Here is a 6,680-nt window from a genome sequence, read left to right as displayed (position 1 = left end):
GTAGCATAAGTGAGAAGAAAACTACCATCATCACTGCCCTAGTGGTCCAGTGGTTAGGATTTGGCACTTTCACTGCCATGGGCTGGGTTCAATTCCCAATGAGGGAAAAGTAACTTTAAATCAAAAAAACCTTCAGTTATTCTTCAGTTGCAGTGTAAACAAACTGATGGGTTTTTCCTGATTTCCCCCATCTTCCCAGTGTCTCCATGGCAGGGCTGGCACCAGAGCAGCAAACAGGAGCCTGGGGTGGCCATTAGAAAGGGGAGGCACAAAGGCAGGTCTGGCCCTCTCAGTCCCTCTTGGAGGGAAGGACCTGCCACTGAATTGCCCCCACAAGCGGTAGTGGTAGAGCTGAAGTGCTGCAAATTGTGGCTTTTTTACATTTTATTTTATTTTTTTTTTCGCTTGGGGTGGCAAAAACGCTGGATCTGGCCCTGCTCCATGGAAGATAATTTGTTAAATCCCAGATGAGTGCAGTTCTATCTGTTCTCAGCCTAAATCCTTAGGTCTTAATCCTGAGGATATTGTCCCACCATGGGGCCATTTCCCGCCTCTCTTTCCTAGGGAAGCACAATTTTCTTTGCACAGACACAGGAACAGCAAGATCTTTCTCTGTCCCTTGTGCAAAGCAGGGGGCCAAATTCCATGGAAACAATGGACAAGCAGGGGGCCCTGGGCACATCCAGCCCTGGCTGTGAGATGTTCCCTCCCCTCTTTCTTTATGCCCCTGTTGTTATTTCATCGATTGGCTGGGATGGGGGAAAAGCTGAGTTCACTCCAGGTGGAGGGGAAAAAGGACCCTGAAAGTCTCAGGCCCCAACTCCTGCTACCAGGATCACTGAGGTGCTGGGAATCTGCATGGGAAAGGGACTGTGTGAATTGTCAAGGTGGGGAATTAATAACAATTTACAATAAGAGCCACCTCATTAACCACTGACACAGGCTAATCCTGCCGCAGATAGAAGGGAAACTGGGAGTGATTCTTTGCTGCTCAGCCATGGAAACAGTGACCCCATTGCACCGCAGTGAATGTGCTGGGGAAAGCTGGACTTCACAGGCAGGTAGAAAGAGCAGATCCTAGAAACACCTGGAGCTCCCCACAGCACTTCTGCCACCAGGGTCAGGTGTTGAGTGACTCACAGTGCCCCCCCCGACACATTACCTTCCAGCAGGGGGTGGCAGCACCCCCCACCCAATGCAGGGGAGAGGGCTGAGTGTATCTCTGCACCCTGAGTCCAGGGCACCCACTCTCTCTGCCCCACACATCGAATCTGGCTCTGCTGCAAAGTGACCCCTAAGAACCAGCAACTTCCAGGACAGCAGGTTTGGCCTCAGAGCAGGGAATGTGTCCCTCATGCTGCTTTTAGGCCACTAGGTGCTCTGGAAACAGGAGGGCTCTGAGTGTAACCTATAGCACACATGGCCTATCTGGGGATATAGGTCAGTGGTAGAGCACATGCTTTGCATGTATGAAGTCCTGGGTTCAATCCCCAGCATCTCCAAGTTCTTTCCACCCTGCTGCTTTGCTCATGCCCACAGGGGATGTGGCCCAGCAGTCTCCCTGCAGGAATCTCAATCCTGCTCAGTGAGGGGTAAGTGCCAATTGCATGGAAGGTCGGGGGGGTTTCTGCTCCTAAGTCTCCTCTGTACATTTAAGATTCCCACCAGTTGTGTTGCCTGGGACAAGGGTAGATGAGAAGGGAGAATCCTCCAGCACTAGAGGGAAAGGTCCCATCTGCACAGACTGAGAGGCAAAGACTAGACTTATTTCTAGTCTGGGCCCAATCTTTTCTCTTGGTATAGTCCTTGTTCCAGCTCAGGTGGTAGCTGGGGATGTCTCATGACTGCAGCCATGTTTGTTCAGTTCCACCTCCTTATACAGCTTTGGTACAAGGCAGGAATTTTTTGTCTCTCACCTGGGGAAGAGCCCCAGGTTTAAGATGGATTCCTGTACCAGGTGACATGGTCACATGTCCTGTGAGACCCCCAAGCCTTCATTCTTCCTGGCCTGACTCACAGATGGTGCAGGACAGAGCCATCTCCAGTCAATTGTCCTGGTTAATGGGAGCCATCAAGAGTCCAAACCACTGTAAATGGCCCATACTTTGCATCATTACAACAGGACCTCAGAGTTATAGTTCATATTTCTAGTTTCAGATTCAAGAATGATCGGTTCATACAAATAGGATGAACACACACCGTAGATTATAAGCTTTGTAATGATACTGTACAAGAGACCTTTTGCATGAAGCATAGTCCAGTCACTTTATATTCACACTCATTAGCATATATTCATAAAATCCTATGGAGTGCAAGGTCACAGCTGGGAAAGGGTTTTACTGCGGCACCTGGGAGCAGTTGAGTTTCATGTTCAGGCTGTGGTATGAGTTCCTCCAGGTTTCTCGTAAACACACAGGGACCTTCGCGGGTGCTCTCGATACAGGAATGGCCCCGACACGATAAAGTGATGGGAATTGCATTTTCCTTTTTTATTTTTGTATTTCCAATGAGATTTCTGTTTGTGATTTTGTTTTGCTTTGTATAACTGTGTTTTCTCCTGGATTTGATGTTTAATGAAAAAAAGAATACGGCCTCAAGCCACCAGATGGAGGAGCAGGCTGGGGCTAGGACTGCTAAGAGAGCGAGAATAGCAGATTTTCTGTATAGTTTCCTGCCCTCATTTTCATGATTAGTTTCTCTTCTGCACAAAATTTCCTTTTTTAAAATGTGAGTGTAGCTAGCTCAGTTGTCAGAGCATCAGACTTTTAATCTGAGGGTCCAGAGTTCAAATCCCTGGTCAAGTGAAGAAACAGTTTTCTCCTGTGATATCCCCAAAGAGTTTAAGAAGGACTCTCCTTGACTTTAGTTTTTCCTTTTCAGGACATGGCCTTTCCTAGGAAGGGCCCTTTACTGCCTGGGACTGAAGGTGCTACTGCCTCACCTGTCCACTGGCCTCACAGTCTGGAGGAAGAAAGGCCTCTGGGGCTGCAGCAAAGTGCCGTGCGCTGACTTTTTGAGCAAATGCAGGGCTGGCCAGAGAGGCATCTTCCCACTGAGTCCTCCCTGCCAGAAAAAATTGTCCCCACAGACAGGGGCGGCTCCAGGCCCCAGCATGCCAAGCGCGTGCTTGGGACAGCAAGCCGCGGGGGGTGCTCTGCCGGTTGCAGCGAGGGCGGCAGGCAGGCTGCCTTCGGCGGCATGCCTGTCAAGGGGCCGCTGGTCCTGCGACTTCGGCGGACCTCCCGCAGGCAAGCCACTGAAGGCAACCTGCCTGCCGTGCTTGGGGCGGCAAAATGCCTAGAGCCGCACCTGCCCACAGAGTCCTCCCTGCTGGAAGTCTACAGGAATCAACAGGTGCTCTGCTGGTCCCATGGTGTAAGGGCCAGCACTCAGGACTTTAAATCCTGCAATCTGAGTTGAAGTCTCAGTGGAATCTGAGAACAATTCCTGTGCCACAAACCCTGCTGGGTCTTCCAAGGCTCTGTCTTGCTTTCTCAAAGGCCATGAAAGCCACTACAAAAGGGTTCTTTCTCCTGCTGATAATAGCTCATCTTAACTGATCACTCTCATTATAGTGTGTATGGCAACACCCAATTTTTCATCTTCTGTGTGCGTCTGTATGTATGTATATAGATAGATAGATAATCTATATCTTCCTGCTGTATTTTCCGCTGCATGCATCCAATGAAGTTGGTTTTAGCCCAGGAAAGCTATGCTCAAATAAATTTGTTAGTTTCTAAGGTGCCACAAATACTCCTTGTTCTTTTTGCAGATAAATGAATGGAGGTTAAGTCCATGAATGGCTATTAGCCAGGATGGGTAAGGAATGGTGTTGCTAACCTCTGTTTGTTAGAGGGTGGAGATGGATGTCAGGAGAGAAATCACTTGCTCATTACCTGTTAGGTTCAGTCCCTCTGGGGCACCTGGCATTGGCCACTGTTGGCAGATAGGATGCAGGGTTGGATGGACCTTTGGTCTGACCCAATATGGCCATTCTTATGGTCTTATGAATGGTGGAGCAATGCACTGGGACAGAGTTTCTGTAGTGTAGTGGTTATCACATTTGCCTAACACGCAAAAGGTTCCTGGTTCAAAACCAAGCAGAAACATGCTGGCTTAATTTTCCCAGCTCCTACTGGCCTATTCCCTGCTGTTGTAGGAGCAGCAGTGATTTCTATGCTCAAAAGGTCTGTTATACTTCCCCTGCTCCCACTTTTGTCTCCTCTCCCTCTCTGAATGCCTGTGAAGTGGCTTTTCCCCTCCCGCTCCCTCCTGGAATGCTGGTGGGATGAATGGGCTGGTTGAAGAGCAGAAGAGCTCTAAGGTAGACAAGGTGTCTGGGACGCTAATTAGGCAGCACTCACACCCCCAGAGCATGGACACTGCCCAAGGTGGAGTGTGACCAACCAGATGCAGCCAAGTCATCTGTAGTCGCAGGCCATGAGGTGCAGGCCCTTAAAAGGGGAAGGGGCCCTGTGCTCAGGAGAGCACTCACAAGCTTGTACCTCCAGTGAATGCCCTTCACCCGGACCGCCTGGCCAGTGGTTCTCTGCGTTGTATTTCATTGTGCCTCAGGAAGACTTACCTTCATCGCACCATCCATCATGGCGCTGTGGGACACTTACCTTGCAGAATCCTGACATCTCCAGTGCTGTGCCTGTCCTGGGAGGGAGAGTGTGACACCCCCCGCCCCCCCTTCTTTTGAGCTTAGCTATCAATATAATAAACGTGCTGCTTTCTGCCAAACTCCGGTGGGTCATTAGTGCTTCCTACGCTGACTAGCTGGCCCAATTTCGGGTAACACCTGCGATAACCGCAATCCCTGCATGGCAGAGGGTGGTGAAATGAGCTGAGGAAAAAGCCTTGGCATCAGCAGGGGAAAGCTAGAGGATCTTGGCCAGTCACCTTTTGAAGCCTTGTGGCTTGGTCTCCTCTGCCCTTGGAGATTGGCCTATGGTGGCAGGCTCTTCTGTGTGACTTGCCAAAGGAGGAAGTGAGGCGGGAATGGGGCAAAAGAGGAAAGTCGAGCTGAGGAAGGCAGGGCAGAAGCTAAGCGCCTCAGTGCGGCTAAGTGGGGTTAGTAGAGCACCACCAGTCGTTCTGCAAAGCCTGGGGAGGTGCGGTTGGCTGCTGGGAGGTAGAATCCTGTGCCTGTCTCTTCACTTCCCAGGGATGGCTACTTGCAGCCCAGGAAAAGAAGGACAGTTCTGGGTGAAAGGAAGACAAGCAAAGCTCTGGGAGGAAATTTGGGAGCAGGGTGCTGGCTCTGCGCTGGGGGAGGGGTTTGGGGTGCAGGAGGGGTGGCGCTTACCCCGGGCACTGCAGCTCCCAAAGTGACCGGTACACACAACCCTGCGGCAGTAGCTCCTAGGTGGGCGGGGCCAGGGGGTCTCCGTGTGCCGCTGCCTGCAGGCGCTGCCCCCAGAGCTCCCATTGGCTGCAGTTCCTGGCCAATGGGAGCTGTGGAGTTGGTACTTGGGGCAGGGGCAGTGAATGGAGACACTCCCCCGCCCCAGGGGATGCTGGGACATGCCAGCCACTTCTGGGAGCGGCATGGAGGGACGGAGGCAGAGTGGGCAGGGAGCCACCTCAGTGCTGCTGGCACATCTCTGCACATCCATTGGGGGAGGGGAGCAGAGGGCCTCCATGTGCTGCCTGGGGTAGGGGCAGTGCACAGAGCTGCCTCCCCTCCCGGGTCTATTACAGGAGTGGGTGGGTGGGGTCTTTTGGCCTGCAAGGTGCAGCAGGTCGGACTAGATGATCACACTGGTCCCTTCTGACCTTAAAGGCTCTGAGTCTAAAAGGCAGAGGGAAGTAAAGAATTTTTTTTTAAAAAGTAAACCAAACATTGTAATACCAGGATAACTCCAACAGCTCATTGTACAGTCCCACCTCTTTCTTCCTCCATTGTGTGTTGAATGACCTGCAGGACATTGATTCTCTCATTCCATTGATAAACTGATACAATGTGACTGGAATTAAACCACTTTCCAGGGGAGAAAACATGACATCCCTGCATTGGCTGGGAATTGAACCCAGGTCAATTGTTTGGAAGACAGCTATGCTCACCACTATACCACCAATGCATCTCACAAAAGTGTTACTTATGCTTGCCCAAAGAGGCTAGACCAGCATTGAGGATATTTTCTGCCTGTTAAAATGTACTGGATTCTCATCACTAAAACAACCCACCTCCATCTTCACTTGGGTTTGAACCATCAGACTTTCAATTAGCCACCAAAGTTGTTAATCACAGGGTATGTCTACACTACGGGATTATTCTAATTTTACAGAAACTGTTTTTTGGAAACAGATTGTATAAAGTTGAGTGCATGCGGCCACACTAAGCACATTAATTCGGGGGTGTGCATCCATGTACCGAGGCTAGTATCGATTTCCAGAGCGTTGCACTGTGGGTAGCTATCCCGTAGCTTTCCCATAGTTCCCGCAGTCTCCCCCACCCATTGGAATTCTGGGTTGAGATCCCAGTGCCTGATGGCGCAAAAACAGTGTCATGGGTGATACTGGGTAAATATCGTCACTCAATCCTCCCTGCGTGAAAGCAACGGCAGACAATCATTTCACGCCCTTTTCCCTGGATTGCCCAGGCAGACGCCATAGCACGGCAACCATGGAGCCCGTTCAGCCTTTTTTCACTGTCACTGTATCTCTATTGGATG

At 50.7% G+C, this 6,680-nt stretch overlaps 1 non-coding gene across 1 annotated transcript; it reads right to left on the bottom strand.

Annotated features, from left to right (window-relative positions):
* Nucleotides 1-6,014: 6,014 nt before the first annotated feature.
* On the bottom strand, nucleotides 6,015-6,086 carry TRNAG-UCC. The gene has a single exon. It is a non-coding gene; the product is annotated as a tRNA-Gly (tRNA).
* Nucleotides 6,087-6,680: the final 594 nt, after the last annotated feature.

Source organism: Mauremys mutica, unplaced genomic scaffold, assembly GCF_020497125.1.
Source record: "Mauremys mutica isolate MM-2020 ecotype Southern unplaced genomic scaffold, ASM2049712v1 000639F_np12_subseq_108309:227698_obj, whole genome shotgun sequence".
Lineage (NCBI taxonomy): Eukaryota > Metazoa > Chordata > Testudines > Geoemydidae > Mauremys > Mauremys mutica.
The sequence above is the reverse complement of the archived record's forward strand: the minus strand, read 5'-3'. Positions and strand labels throughout refer to the sequence as shown.